Genomic DNA, 16,806 nt, shown 5'->3' on the forward strand with positions numbered 1-16,806 from the left:
CACTCCCACAGTTTGACAGCAAAGAAACGCCTTTCCAATTAGAATGCCAATTTGATTAATTGTTAGGTGACCCCATCTCTGGTAATCACATTTCTACCGCAGAAATCTCCTCTGCACCTTAGAAGTGAACACAGTGTTGCGTAGCATTGCCATGGCTTTATTTTAGCTGCAGAGATAGTGCTCCTTCTCTTTTGAGTCATGCAGTAATGACCACTACAGTTAAGGAACCATAACTGCTTACCTCCTGCCTCTCCTTCAAAGGTGGTAGAATTTTCTATCGTAAATAAATTAGCCCATGAATGTAGTCCATTTTTAAAATTAATGAATCAGTTGCTTGCTAATCCTAGTTTTAGCAACTATTTTCATTCTTTGGCCATAATCTGGATGAGTGACTATCATCCCCCAAGTTTTTCATGCTGGCTAGTTTTATTGTTGCCCTTTGCCACTAGTGTTTTGTGATTGATCACGTTACTGTTTCTATACCCCTGCTGGACGATAGCCACCTTTTTTAATAGGTGGGAAGCACAGAAGAACTGATGACTAATGGCTCCAATAATGAAGACTGGCCATTCTTTCTCATATAAGACTTCTGTGGTTCGCCTGACACGCCTATCAACAAAAACATTACAGATACATGTTGTGAAGACAGACTAAAAAGGGGTACACTAGACCCAAAAAGATGTTAAGAATCTGAGTGTTTATCCACAAACCATGGAGTAAAGATACCCCCTAGAGACCCTCTGCACCAGGTACAAGAGCTGGTAGAGGAGAATTGCACAGGCATGGTAAAGATCAGCAATAAGATTGACTTGTAAGTACCTTCTTATAAACCCTGGGGTAGGGTATGTGTGGGAGTGAAGCTTCAGCAAGCAGGTGCTAAAGAAATTCAAGACAGTGATGTGGCCTACAGGACTGCCTGAGAAGGCTACTGCAATGGACAGCCCTAGAGCAGGATAAGCTACACCATGAACCACTGACCAGCCAGGATCAGGATAGTGAAAAGTTGGCTTAGAGATTCACCAGATCCAACCCTCTCCCTGGGCTACAAGTCCTGTGCTTTTGCTGCACAGAAGCTTGCCACAAATCGACCTGATTTTTCCTCTTTCTTGTTCCTGGTCTGGTCATTTATGTCTCTGGAAAGCAGGTGTTAAATGCTGCTATTGGTGGAGACTTTTGTGCTGGGGGCGTTTACATACACTTTCTGCACATGTGACTCAGGTGTAAATGAGGGCACAAGCTGCAATGTGGTGGAGAATCACGCTTATGCTTCCACAATGTTTGAGCACTTATTCTTTCTTAGAAAGGCCTTTTGCACTAGCCCATCCCCTTTGCCAAGCATGAAAGGGCATGAAGCTGGCACAGCAGCTTAATCAACTGCTCTTGGCACGTGTTGGGTATTCCAAGGTGTGAAAAGGGTATGGCTGGACACGTGGTGTTCTGACAGTCCAGGATCAGCTTATAGTTCCAATGTAGCTGCAGGAAGAGAAACAACTTAGAGCCCCAAATTACATTCGGGGCTTGTTCAACTAATATAAACCCAAAGTAACTCCAATGGAATTATTCCTGATTTCCTCTTGTATATCTGAAAGAAGAATTTGGACTCAATTCTGAGCAACAGAAGGGTCCATTAACGCTACTTGGCAGGAGGGGCACAGCAGAGGACTGAGCTCAATGGAAAGCTCATCTAGCTGAACCCAGAATTGCTGATACACCCTGGAGTTAGGTCAGGATTTGGAACTGACAATACTTGCACAAAATGAATAGATGGGGCTCTCTTGGGTAGAGGGCAGATATCCTTTCTCATCTTCCTAAACTTCTCCACAAAGTCCAACAACGTTGACCATGAGATACTGCTGTCTCAGCTGAGAGAGATAGCAAGAGTCCAAAGTCATGTGTTAAAATAGTTGTGAGTCCTCCTGGAGGAATGAACCATAACAGCAGTGATGGGAAACTGCACCTTCACCCCTGAGCCCCTCACTTGCAGGTTCCACAAGGATTGTTTCTCTCTCTGGTCCATTTCAATGTCCACATGCAACCACTAGGTGAACTGATCAGATCAGATGAACTTCAGTGCCTGCAGTTTGCATGTGACATGCAGCTCTACCTGTCCTTCACCATGCAGGACCACAGCACTACCACAAAAACAACCCTGTTCTTGAATAAGATCAATTATTGGATGAAGAAGAGCTGGTTGAATCTGCACCTGTTCAAAACAGAAGTGATGCTGGGGGTCACAGGCATGCATTGGAGGACTTTGCAGCTATGGTGTAGTTCCCTTTGCTTGTGGATGTGAACGTTCAACTGGTCGCTTCAGTTTGTAACCTAGGAGTTTTTTAACATTCTGCACTGAACCTGAATGCTCACATCACAACGGCCCTGAGTAAAGTTTTCTGTGTCTCCAGTTGGCTGGGAGACTGTCTCATTGTTGAAGGTAAAGACCGGGCTGAATTTATTCATACCATCACTTCTTTGCTGGACTACAGAAGTGTGATTACAGCGGGCAATGAAAGCATCAGTGCTTAGGAAATTCAAGCTAGTACAAAACCTACCAGCACATTCTCCTCAGCAACACAGGCTACTGTGAGCCTGCCACACCTATCACCTGCCATCTACACTGACTTCCTGGAGACTTTTGACTCAAGTTCAAGGTCTTTTACTTATCATCAAAGTTCTCCGTGGACAGGGCCCAGGATGCCTATCAGACTCTTTGAAGCTCTAGGATGAAGAGTGTGATTGACAATTCCACTTCTTCAGCCATTATCCTCAACGGTAGGAATAAAGCTCAACTCTGTAGGGAAGGAGAACCCTCTCTGATGTTCCTTTGTTCCTGAGAAAATTCATTCCACAGTCTCAAACTATCACCAAAGTGGTGAGGTTTGTACTCCAAGTGCAAGGGTGATTTCTTTGACCTTGTCTTCGCTAATAAGAAAGCACAGCAATAGGTGCATTTTACACACATTCACAACCACAAAAGAACTACAGTCACTTGACAGGAGATGGAACTTGTTCTTTTGGAGGGGTTGACAAAACTGATTCCCCCATAACAGGTGCACAGTCCTGTTGCTTAATGCACTTCTAGAAGGCATGCAGAAGCTGCAGGGTAAAGTGAGGTGTAAACCCATGAGTAGAGCAGAATAGAAGATGATTTTGGAACTGGACCATCAGTGGATAGGGCCTCAGACATATGAATACTTCCCGTTTCTGAAATGAGATCCAGGTCACCTACTCAGGATACTAATCTGGAAGCTCCATACCAGGTGTAATCCATATTAATGTCAAGGGCAATTTACATGCAGGTGCTTTAGCTGGAAATCGAACTTACCTGACAATGCTGACATACTTTTTTGCACTGTGAAAAGTAGGACACAAGGCACATGAGCCTTGAGTTAAGATGAGGTGTGAACCCTAAGAACCATAACTTTTACAAGATTATGTTGAATTTTGTACAAAGCATATTGTGTAAGGTATCACTTAAAATATGTGATTTGCTGAGCATTATTGTCCTTGTAAAACGTCCTGTTAAATATTACCTAGTACATGTTCCAACATGTTCTGGAGGGCATTTACAAAGTCCAACAGAGACTAAAAGCTAGCCAATGACTCAGCCAGGTGTCAATGGGCTTGAAGGTACCAACACTCGATTAAGTGGTCATTTCTTCTGCAGAAGCAGGGGTGTAGGCAAAAGCTTGACATTTTGACAATTAGGCAGCTTAAGGTTTCCTGCCACACTGACCTTCTGTCTCCTGAGCATCATCTGGAGATAATTCTTGTGGAAGAGAAAGGGCCACACAGAGAGAAGGCAGATGCCCCAATCCACCTTCCCCTTGCTCTCTAGCCACACTATCTAATCTTGAAGAGCAAAGGTGGTTGCATTGGGTTGGGGGTGGCTAGGCGAGCCTTATGGAAAACTTCTCAGCCAGTAAGAGTGCTGGAACATGTGGTGAGAGAGATCTCTGCTCATTGTTAAATTAGTGTTAGTAGTTTTACATTTTATTTCCTTGTAACCCAGTCTGATTTATATGCCTCATTACATGTAGTCACAGAAAATCTATTTTTCTATAGTTAATACATTTTGCTCTCTTGTTTTATTGGATTGATGTGTTTGGGAAAATCCATTTGCGATAACAAGATTTGTGCATACCATTTTCTCTTCATAAATGGTGGACTTTATGGGACCTTATATTATCCAGGAGGCTGCGGAGCAGTAGCAAGATACACTTTTCTGGTGGAGAAGTCTGGGACTGGGAGTTTGCTAGTGTTACTGTGCACAATAGTTCAGTAGTGGAACTAATACAGTAAAGCTGAGAGCAGGCCTGGCCTTAGGGCAAGGTGAACAAGGTGGTTGCTTTCAGCCCTGTGCCTTAAGGTCCCATATTCCTATCAGCCTGGCCACACTGCCAGCTGTCCCACTACCCACCATCTGGGTTCTGCCCTCAATGCGCTGCGTTAGAGCCTCCCCTTCCCTGCCAACTTGCCTGGCATTGGCTGAGAGTGATTTACATGCTGCGAGTTCAGACTGGGAGTGGCTGCTTTCACAGCAAAGCGCTGTAAATGGTACTGCAAGCTGATGAACTGAGGAGATGCAGTTATCCATCAGTCTACACTGCACCCCAGGTAACGTCATAGTGCACTTTGTGCCTTATACTTTATACGTTCTTCCCTGAAAGGCTGTGAGCAAATGCTAAACCAATTAGTCTATTTAGGTCACCAGTTTGTAAAGCTGTATTATTGCTGCAAGAAGCTGTCCATAGCTGGATTCTTTTTTTCTGAGCTACTAACCAGGAGTGAATAGCTTGCAAACATCTCATAGGCTGTGATTTTTTCCACACCAGCTCTTTGGGGAATTATTATGGATACTGAATAAAGGCTCATAAATTGGGATGGTTTGTGAATGATAAAAGGATTCAATTAATCTGATCACTTACTTGCCCTGAATAATTCAAACATTTCTAATTGAAACCATTAGTCACTGAACTCAACAGTGGAGTTGCACCAGGGTAATAGAGAGCCTTGTGGTCCAGAGTGAAGTCTTAGGTTTGTCTACACTTCTGAGACAAAAGCACAGCTGTAGCAACACTTTAACATGGCAGTGTGGTCCGGGCAGGATGGCTGGGCGAGGGCCTAGGGCTGAAGGTAAACCATCTCCAGCAGTGGAATAGCTCACAGCTCTGGAAGACTTTTTACACTGGTGCTTTGCAGTGCTGACGTTTGCTGTGCTCAGAGTGTACGTGCATGTATTTACACCTCAGAGTGAGACAGTTACACAGTGCATTGCCTTGCCAATGCAGACAAGCCTTTACTTTCCTCTGCTTGTATAGTGACAACATTGCACTAGGTGCATTGAAGTCCTACCTGGTTGCCCCAGAGCTGGAAATGGCTCTGTTGCTTAAATTCATCTAGTAATAGAGCTGGAGTGATAGAATCTTGCAGGAATCTTGATTCGTTCTGTCCAGATGTCTCCTAACCCAAAAGCATACTTCAGAGTGAGCTAAAGCCAACAGCGCCAACAGCTTCTGTGGGCCTGGGGCCAAGGTGGAAGGGGGACCTGACTCCCTTCCCCTGGAAGGGATGGGGCCAAGGCAGAAGGGGGTGAGGCTTAAGGCACTCAGCCCTGGGACCCCCCATGCTCCCTTGGAGTTGTGTGGGATGCAGGGATCGGCAACATTCCAAAGGCGCATGGAGTGCCAGCCACCACCGCCACTACTTAGGCAGCAGGGGCAGCCAGAGCTCCAGGCACCTTTGAAATGCTGGGCCCAGTGACACCTGCCCTCAGTGCCCCCTGCTCAGCAGGCCTGTCTAAAGGTCTCTAGGTAAGGCTGTGATAGGATCATAGCCTCTGTGATCTGCACTGAAGGAGACCTGATGCCTATGCTCACCAATGGGTTCCACAGGAGAGGTCTCAATTTCACCTATCTTTGAGCTTAATATTATTTCCGGTGGAAATTAAAATTGGATGATTCTTATCATCAAAGTTGTTCTGCTGAGCCCAGGGAAAGTGTGGTGACTTCAGTTCAAAGTTAAGCATATGCTTGCAGACAAAAGCAGCTGGATTTTGTTGCACTGTATCATGGCTGTGTCTCTGTGCTAACTGCTAGACAGCACTCTGGTGCATGTGGACAGGTAGGATTGGCAGCTGTTTAGTCCCTTCATGTTTTAGTAGGGCAGTGAAACAGTGCAGGAAGTATGGGTGAATGAATATGGGCTGTGTTAAGCAGGAAGTCAGACTAGATAGTGTCCCATTGGGCCTTAAATATCTACAAATGCTAATTACACCATAACCCGGTCATACTCTGTGTAGCCTTCAGTATGCCAAAACATTAACATCATACCTTTTATTTTTATACTGTAGGAAACTCTCTCCTCTTAAGCAGCATCATTCTAATTCCTGCCTGGTGGTCTCTATGTTCATCCAAAGTGCTATCAGGTGCATGGGTCACAGAGAATACTTCCCTTATTTCTTACCCTCCGCAAAGCCATATAAGGAAGGTAATGCCTAAAGGCTTTTAAAAAGCCTGGATCTTCAAATGTGATGTTGTCTCTTTGTTTTCACCATGTTCATTTGACTTTTATGGCATGTGTCTCCATGAGCCACTCAGAAGGCACTGCCTGGACTTGAATCAGAAATGTTCTCATGGCACAGAGTGTGCAGAGACATGTTCTATGCTTTTATTCTGCTCAGCCACTATGCTCCCAGGAGGCAAGGCCTGGTTTTCTCAAAGCAAACTCCGAGACAGAACCAGATGAGTCACTCGCTGCTCATTTTAGTTCCATATTTACTGCTTTTTTGCTTGAGTTTGGATTATGCGAGGGAGTTATCTTCTTTTTCCATGCCTATGACATTGCAAAAGTACAAGATCAGGAGGACACATTTCTCTATAACATGTTGGCAGTGCAGGCTCTCCAGGTATTCTGTAGCAGCCTGCTGCAGGGTTCCTTGCCCCTGTGCCTGAAGCATCTGGTGCTGTTGGTGCCAGGATCTGAGGCTAGGTGGACATTGTGTCTGAGTTAGTCTGACAGGTCCTACATTCTTCTAACGTCAGTTTTTCTCTCTCTATGATTGAACTCCATTTGGTGATTAAGTTTTGGTAGTAGGTACCATTTTGCCATTTCTCTTATCTGTTGGGTACATGCTAAGGGCATCTTTTTCCCATGCAAACCAAAGTATGGGCAAGGTCCTACTTTCTGTTGGAGCAGGAGATTGGCCATATAAGCCGCGTCTACACGTGCACGTTACTTCGAAGTAGCGGCACTAACTTCGAAATAGCGCCCGTCGCGGCTACACGCATCGGGCGCTATTTCGAAGTTAACTTCGACGTTAGGCGGCGAGACGTCGAAGTCGCTAACCTCATGAGGGGATCGGAATAGCGCCCTACTTCGACGTTCAACGTTGAAGTAGGGACCGTGTAGATGATCCGCGTCCCGCAATGTCGAAATTGCCGGGTCCTCCATGGCGGCCATCAGCAGGGGGGTTGAGAGATGCTCTCTCCAGCCCCTCAGCTCACTGGTGGCCGCGTGGAGCAGCCCCTTAAAGGTCCCCTCCCCGTCCCTTCCTGTGCAGGAAGCTGAGGGAACGTGCAGGCTGCAGCCTGCACACGCGGCCAGCCTGCACCACCCTCAGCCCCCCACACAGCTGCGATGGCTGGCCGGCAGCCCCCCCAGCGCCCCCAGGGGACCCCCCCAAGGGGAGCCAGGGCAGCCAGGCTGGCAAGTGGCAGCGGGGTCCCTCCTGGACGGAGGCCGAGCTGCGGGACCTGCTGGGGCTCTGGAGCGAGGAGGAGGTGCTCCAGGTAATGGGGAGCAAGAGGCAGAACGCGGATGCGTTTGCTCGGCTGGCCGACGGCCTGGCTGCCCGGGGTCACCCTGCCCGCACTCCTGATCATGTGAGGAGAAAGGTGAAGGAGCTGCGGCAGGGTTACTCTCGGGCCCGGGATGCGGCCAGCCGATCTGGGGCTGCCCCCGTCACTTGCCCCTTTTACAGGGAGCTCAGGGACATCCTGGGCCCCCGGCACACCTCCTCCCCTCCGGCCACCTTTGACACCTCGGCCGACGAGCCCCAGCAGGCCCTGCAGACGGAGTCCACCCCGGAGGCAAGCCCCGCACCCCGGAGGCCCCCCCCCAGAGGCCATCCCTGGGACATCGCGGCAGGAGGAGGAGGAGGAGGAGGAGGAGGGGGGCTCCTCCTCTGCAGAATCCGGGCTGCAGATCCTCCTCCTGCCCTCCCGGAGCAGCAGCAGGGCCTCCGCGCCCCGGGGATCTCCGGACCATGGGAGCGGACCGACAGGTAGGTCCCCCCCTCTGGTGGACACCCCTGGGCTTGAGGGGCGGGGGTAAGAGATGTGTGTCCAGGGCCCCCCACATGCTCACATGGCCATGGCTCCAAGGACACCAGGGCCATGGCCCTCACAGCACTGCATCCATCAGCCCCTGCCCCCCCCCACCCCGCATGACAGTGCCATGCCCCATCCCCGGGCCAGGGGGGAGCGGAACCTCGAGGGGCCCCTGGGAGGAGGGGGTGGGACACCCCGCAGCAGCAGCATGTGATGGAGTGGGGGGAGTGCCAAAGGGAGACTCAGGCTACATACGAGCAACAAGAGCCGAATATCTCCCAGGGACAAAGGAGGATCCTGGGGCTACAGCTGGCAGGTGACACCTCTGCCCTGAACAAACAGGAGGGAGGAGCCGAGCTGGCTTGGACTTGGGGGGCAAGGGTGGGGCCCACAGATAGAGGCTAGGGGAAGGGAGAGCTGGAAGGCAGCCAGCCTGAGGAGGGGGAAAGCTGCATCCCAGAGGGGCCCCCCTTGGGGTCTTCTCCCCAGGATGGGTTGGAAGGACTGTCTCTTCTGACAGCTGGTGCTGTCACTCCTGGGAGAAACTGGGCATCTGTGGCCTAAGAAACCTCTCCTGCTGTCAGACCCTGCGGGGTGAAGTGAGAGTCGCTCCCACCAGGGGATGGGGTGCAGGGCAGGGGGACCCCTGAACCCCACCCATCACAGCAGCATCTCCCGGGGACGGGGATGGGGAACCTGCAGCACAGGGCTGGGGGGACAAAGGCCACAGCTCGGGGCCCACACTAACGCCTGTCTCCATTCTTCTTCCCCCCCTCCTCTCTTGTGTCCCGCACCTGCACCATCAGAAGGACTGGAAGAGAGCGCCGGCGAGGCGTCAGTCATCCCGGAGAGCCCTCCGGGGCCATTGCTCCAGGCCAGCCCCTCAGCCGACGACCGACTGGCCCCACGGCGGGCTAGACGGCGGACCCCGTGCCACCAACCGCCGACGGCGACGGAACCCCAGCTGCTGGCCATCCACCGTCGGCAGCTGGAGGTCGTGGAGCAGCACCTCCAGCTGCAGAAGCGGGCACTGGCCTGGTGCCAGGAGGCATGGGGGGCCTACATGGAAACATTTAACCGCTTGGTGGACTACCTGGCCCCCCCATGCCGTGCCGGCCACCACATCGCCCGCCCTGCCTGCTCCTGCAGCCCCACCACCAGCTGCTCCGCCCATCGCCATCCCGTCCGCCGTCGCCCCGCCACCCACCAGCGAGGGCCAGAGCGCCAAGGGACCCCTGGAGCCACCTGACACTCGCCGGCCACCGTACCTTCCGGTCCAGCCCGCTCCCACCCAGCCACGGACCAGGCTGCGACCACGGCAGGGTTCCCGGCCGCCAACGCCCGGTGCCGGGCTATAGGGGTGAGGGGCCCGGGACGTGGCCCCCCCCTTGTATATAGTTGGACCCTGTTGTTTTCTGCCCCCGGTTTGCCCCGTTCCCCCCATGTAAATAGTTCTCCCCTTTATCCTCCCTGGTTTTCTTTTGATTATTGAGGACTGTTGTTTCTTTGTATTGTTTTATTTTTGTACATATTGCTTTTGTTCAACATGTTTGTACATAGTTTTTGGTTTTAATATTTATTTACAGTTCCAAAAAAAGGGTTCGAAAAGAAAAAAAAAGTTTAAGTTCAGCCACAAGTGCGTGCTGTCATTTGTCCAGGACAAGTGGGAGGGGGGTGCGGTGGGGTGCTCCATGGTGTAGGCGTTGGGGCAGGAGTGTGGTGGAGGAAGGGGCGGGCAGTAGGGGGCCTGGGCAGAGTTCACCCCGCGGCCTATTCATCAAAGTGGGCCCGCAGGGCCTCCAGGACCCGGGTCCCCTCGGGGTCCACCTGCCGACTGGGGGCAGCAGGTGGCTGGACGTCTGCCCTGCCGGCCTCCGCAGCCCAGCCCTGGAAAAAGGTGTCCCCCTTGCTCTCTACCAAATTGTGCAGGGCGCACCAGGCACCCACAATCTGGGGGATGTTGTTGGGGCCTGCATCCAGGCGGGTCAGGAGACATCTCCAGCGTCCCTTCAGGCGGCCAAATGAGCGCTCCATCACCTGGCGCGCATGGTTCAGGCGCTGGTTGAAGTGCTCCTGGCTAGCGGAGAGATGGCCCGTGTAGGGGTGCATGAGCCACGGCCGGAGGGGGTAGGCCGCATCTGCGATGACGCAGAAGGGCATGGTGGTGTCCCCCATAGGGATCTCCCGCTGGGGGATGTAGGTCCCCGCCTCCAGCCGGCGGCACAGGCCCGAGTTCCGGAAAACCCGGGCGTCGTGGGTGCTGCCAGGCCAGCCCACATAAATGTCCTGGAAACGTCCCCAGCTGTCCACCAAGGCCTGGAGGATGACAGAATGGTAGCCCTTGCGATTCAGGTATCGTCCTCCACTGTGATGCGGGGCGCGGATGGGGATGTGAGTCCCATCCAGAGCCCCGAAGCAGTTGGGGAAGCCCAGGGTGGCAAAGGCAGCAATGGTGGCATCTGGGTCCCCCAGCCTCACGAGCCTGTGCAGGAGCATGGCGTTGATGGCACGCACAACCTGCAGAGAAAGCACACGGGACAGCACCAATGAGGGGTGAGCAGGGTGTGCGTGGCCCTGCCCTGCCCTCCCCTGCCCTGGACCCCCTGCCCTGCCCTGGTCCCCCTGCCCTGCCCTGCCCTCCCCCCGTGGGTTCGCTTACCTCCATGAAGACAGCCCCGACGGTGGCCTTGCCGACACCAAACTGCTGGCCCACGGATCGGTAGCTGTCTGGAGTGGCCAGCTTCCAGACAGCGATGCCGACCCGTTTCTGCACTGTGAGGGCACGCCGCATGGCGGTGTCCTGGTGCCTGAGTGCGGGGGTGAGCCACTGGCACAGCTCCAGAAATGTCTGCCGGCTCATGCTGAAGTTCCTGAGCCAGCGGTCATCGTCCCACTCCCCAAGCACCAGCCGCTCCCACCGGTCGGTGCTGGTGGGGTAGCTCCACAGACGCCGGCGTGTGAGGCGGGGGGGTGGGGTGCTGCAGGGGTAGGGGTTGAGCCCTGCTGCCCTGGGGGCATCTCCTCCTCTGGGGCAAGGAGGTGCTCAGCTGCCTCCCGCATGGCACGGAGCAGGGCAGGCCCTGCTCCTGCCGGGAGGGCTGGGTGGACCTCTAGCTGCTGCTGCTGCTGCTGCTGCTGCTGCTGCTGCTGCTGGGGGTCCATAACTGCATCGTCCGGGGTCTGTGTGCCTATGGCTCCTCAGACCGCGTGCTGTGCAGGCTGAGTGTGTCTGGGAGGGGCCCTTTAAGGGAGCGGCTAGCTGTTACCCCGGAAGCGCTAGTCCGCCCGGTGACCCTGTCTGCAGCTGTGCCTGGCATTCCTATTTCGATGTGTGCTACTTGGGCTTGTAGACGTTCCCTCGCTGCACCTATTTCGATGTTGGGCTGTGCAACGTCGAAGTTGAACATCGACGTTGCCGGCCCTGGAGGACGTGTAGACGTTATTCATCGAAATAGGCTATTTCGATGTCGCTACTTCGAAATTAGCTACTTCGATGTAGCGTGCACTTGTAGACGTCTCCATAGTGAGGTTCTGGACCCTGGCTCATTGGGTTTACCTGCTTAGGGATTCATACTTCCCGCTGTCTGTGACCTGGTTCGTACACAGGTGTGAAGAAAGAAGGAATTGTCATCTCAGAATTAGTCTGTATTGCAGTTTTAATCCACAAATCAGGACCTCAGTTTGATGCTAGCTGGAAAAGAGAAAGTGTGTGCATTACTGCGGAGATAACAGGTAAATATCGCAGCGTGTGCTTCTCTTTGCCTTCTCAGCGGCTTAGTTATTACACTAAGCCAGTGACCATGTAAACAGGACCAACATCCCTGTAAAAATATAATCTTGTCTTCCTTTTTCAGACACCTGTCTTGTAGCTTGACTCAGAAAATGTTACAACAGTTATTAATGGCATAGTATGAAAATATTCCAGTGAGGCTCATTTCAGGGAAGAGTAGTGGGACTATTAATAAAGTGGTGACTTTAAAATGTGCTAACCCAGTAGAAGAGAGCCATTTATTTTTGTTAAAAGGATACATTCCATGAGTAGCACCATGGAATGTATTATACATATTAAGCAATAGCATTGTCTGTTATTAAAGTTGCTCTCTACTTCCCCTTAGAAGATCATGTTTTTCGTTCTTATAATTTTGCCAAGCATTAACAATTTGAGTTAAAATTTTACATGCTGGTTGTCTGTCTGAAGCTGGATTTTTCAGGAAAATTCATCCAGAAAGATTCAGCTGTTTCCTAAGAATGATACTATAGGAAAATGTGATCTTTTGCCCACATTAAGAAATTTGAGATCTTCTTGGAAAGGCTCTAGCACCTCCCTGCTTTGAAGCGGAGGGTTGAGATTTGGCAAGGGATGGCCTTTGTGTTAGGGATGTGACTTCTGCTGCCCGCTCCCCCAAGAAAACACGTCCAGATTTGGCCATGTTCTAAACCTTTGAAAAATAATTGTTCCCAAATGCTTAGGGAGCCAGCTGTAGAATTGTTAGACCTAGTTCACAGATGAGCATGGGGTACAATGGAGAAAATCCCAGTCAAAGTTTAAACATCAGGGTAGCGGGGGGATCACCAAGCAAAGAACTCGTGATGGTGCTCATGACTTGTTCAAGGAGGCAAGGAACTCTTCCTAGATACATAAGCTTAACAAGGGATGGGAAATGGGTTCCAGAGTTACAGAGCACCCTGCATAGGGTGACCATATCTCCCTGTCCCAAATATGGGAACAAGGAGATGGGCTGATCCTTCTGGCTCCACCAAGCCCCAGGGAGCTGGGAAGGAGGTGGCAGCTCCTGCCCCCTGACCCCAAGACCTGGGGAAGTGGCAGCTTCCAGCACTCCCCGAGCCCTGGGGAAGTGGCAGCTGTCGCCTCCCCAGGAGCCAGGGAGGAGTGGCAGGGATGTGGCAGCCACCCACACTCCCCTTCTTCCCCAAGGCTCAGGGAAGTGACCTGCATGCTCTCTGGCCAGCAGCTGTGCCTGTCCAGCTGCTGGCAGAAAAGATGAGAGGGGGAGGGCCCAAATATGGGAAAGTTAGTCCCTTTTAAAAAATAAGTAGGGACGCCTTTTTGCCATACCAAATATGAGATCATCATGCCTAATACGGGATGGATGGTCACCTTAACCCAGCCTCCTCCCAGCTTTCTTTTCCTGGAATGATGGATCACCATTGTGCCAAAAACAGGAGTTTGACAAGGAAGTCCCACAATGTTGTGGGGCTAGAGTGTGAGTAGATCTGACGGTATGCAGAGAAGTGGTACACCTCACCGAATGCACTATATATCCCAATAACATTTGTCCATGTGTGGCGGGGAGGAGGGGAAGCAGACGCTCATTGTGCTTGGGAATGAACTCTCACTGGAAAATGAGAAAAGACATAGGAAGATAAGAATGGCTGTACTGAGGGTCTATCTAGCCCGGCATCCTGCCCCCTGACAATGGCCAAGAGCAGGAGCCCCAGAAGGACTAAACAGAATAGGAAATCAAGTGATCCCTCCCTGTCCTCCATTTCCAGGCTCTGACAAACAAAGGCTAGGGACACCATTCCTCCCCTTCCTGGTTCATAAACATTAATGGACCTAACCTCCGTGTATGTATCTAGTTCTTTTTTGACCCTTGTTAAAGTCCAGGTCCTCACAACATCCTCAGGCAATAGGAGCTGAGATTGTGATGGGGTGAGGGCAGCATGCAAATTCCTCTCTCCCCCTCCTTCCCCCACAGCACAGAGCCACAGGGAGCAGCTGGCTGCTTTGTGCTGCACTGTCTCCTGCTGTAGGGGCCAGACATGGGTCACATGAAAAGGCTTGGTGGGCTGGATTCTCTCACCCAGGGAGGGCAAGATACAGTCATCAGGCCCACTCCTGTGGCACGGAGCAGCAACATTCAGCGCCCCAGCTGCTCCCTGTGGCTCTCTGCTCTGCAAGAGGGAGAGCTTTTTATGCTGAGCCATGCCCATAAAAATATCTCCACTCCTATTGGCTGCAAATTGGTCAATGGGAGCAGAGAGATTTTGCCACAGGCAGTGGCAGCATGTGAAGCCTTCTCCACAGTGCACAGAGTCAATGGGAACAGCCAGCCACTTTAAGTGCTCTGGAGCTATTGGCAGGCAGGAAAGCCTACCTTAGTGTGCTGCTGTCTGGGAGCTGCTTAGGTTGGCATCTCCCAGCCAGAGTCTGTTTCTGGCATCCCTCACCCTCCTGCACCCCAACTCCTGACCCTGCACTCCCTCCTGCATCCCTTCCTCAGGCCAGAATCTTCTCCTGCACCCATATACCCTCTCAGACTGTGCACCCTAATCCTCTGCCCCAGGTCACAAGCTCCTCCTTCACCCAAACTGCCCCTCCGACCTCACACACTCTTCTGAACTCTCATCTCCTACACCAAGCTCCCTTCTGCACCCCACCTGCATTCTAGACCCCACAACTCTTCCATAGCAAAGTGCAGAGCTTTAACACTCTTCAAACTCTTGGAGTGCCACCCTCCCCATCAAAAAATATTCCCTATCCTTGCCCTAGCCAATGGGTGCTATTCCATTGACCTCTGTAATAGCTGGATCAGGTAATCCAGGAAGTGGTCTTCCAAACCAAAGAAGTAAGAGAGAGAGAGAGAGAGAGAGAGAGAGAGAGAGTGTGTGTGTGTGTGTGTGTGTGTGTGTGTGACTTCACTCCCCACTGAAATGAAACTACTTCTGAGGTGGAACATGGTAGTTCTAACAGCACAGAGCATCAGTACCCAAAAAATTGCGATGATGCATTCAAGTGAAAACTGTAGTAAAGAAGGGTAGGCTAGATCAGAGATTGGCTAGGAGGCTGGGTTTAAAACCAACGCTGTTGTAAAGAGTGCCATGGAATCTTTAATGTGCATAACTCATTGGAATATTACTTCTACATTTAATCCAAAAGACAGCTCATCCAGAAGCACAGTGTAACCCAAGCTAGCAGGCTGGAGCATTTATTAGTGTGTGAGGCAGAACAGTGGCAACTGTTGCATCTTAAGCACCTAAGAGTTGCTTGGTGGTCTCCCAGCCAAATATGCCCCAGCCTGGCCTCATAAGGTCTGGCAACCTGCTGTGGATGCAGGGCTTGTTTACCTTTCAATCAGCATTTGCAAATTTGTTGAGCCTCATCCTTTAGTGGTAAATGGATAAAAATAATAATTTAATGAGTGCTTTCCAATGGTTATATTATGGATTTTAGACTTGGGGGTTTTTTTTGGCATGCATCCACTTTTTCAAGACAGCAGCTGTTGAGTTACTGTCTCTAATCTTGTAGGCAAAAATAGAACAGAGGGTTTTTTTTCTCTTTAATAAAGAGGAGTGCGTTGGATACCGCTTTTGAATTTTCATGAGGGTGAACACTATTAATATTGCAAATGAACTTGACAGCTGAATTTGAAGCACCCCAGCTGCCATGTTTAAAGGGAAACTGCAATGTAATAAATAGTCTAACTGATGTGTGTAATAATGAGGAAAATTAAATTACTAGACAAAATTCTTTAGGTGTCTTAAACACAATTGAAAATTGAGCCCAATTAGTCAATGGGCAGCAGCATCTGGGCAGCCGGCTTTTTTAGATGAACACAAGAAATTTGCAATTCTCATTTGAATGTGAGGAAAGCAAAATGTTCAAAGTTGTTGTAAAGTTACACTAAACATGTTTGTTATATGAACACTGGTCATATAGGGCATGATCCAAAACCCATTTAAATGAGTGAAACCACCACCGGTTTTTGAATCAGGCTCTTAGACCACTGTTAACATACATATCTAACACAGGCCATTGCAGTGGGACCAAGGGCCATCACAGGCCCTGGGAGAAGGTGGAAATGGAGCCCAGCTCCATGCCTCCCAGAATTGCAGTGCTTGGCACCCATTCTGTCACAGCCAAATGGAGCTGCACAGCCGCTGTGCTGCAGCACCTCAAAGGGGACCAGAGCTCTGGGCCCCTTCAAAAGACTGGGCCTGGGGGGCAACTCCCCCCTTCCCCTGTTGGCAGGCCTGGACTCATGTAAAATTAACCGTTAGAAAAAATAACTCAATGTACCACTTCCTGCTTTCCCTTCCTGTAAGTTAAAGGAATCTGAATTGCTTGAGTCCAACTCCCTGATGAAATTCTGGCCCTACTGTGGTAAATGTGAATTTTGCCGCTGATTTCATTGGGGTCAAGCTTTCATTCTAAAGCTTTATTACAGCTGCCTCCCTTCTAGGAAGTCGAAATAAACAGTCATTTTCCAGTTGGTCAAACACCCATTTAATTGTGATATTGAGACAGAGGAATGTCAACATTTCTGAGATCTCTTCTGGGCATTCATTAAGGCTCTGGCTCTTAATAGTAAATAATAGAACTTTCTAAGCCAGATCCTCATCTGGTATATTTGGCATAGCTCTATTGGTGTGGATGAAGCTATGCTATCAGGTGCATGATATAGCTCATGTGTTGTGTGAGGCACGCTAATGTATACAGTCAGTCAAGTCCCATATG

Source organism: Carettochelys insculpta, chromosome 3 (assembly GCF_033958435.1).
Source record: "Carettochelys insculpta isolate YL-2023 chromosome 3, ASM3395843v1, whole genome shotgun sequence".
In the NCBI taxonomy this organism is placed as follows: Eukaryota; Metazoa; Chordata; order Testudines; family Carettochelyidae; genus Carettochelys; species Carettochelys insculpta.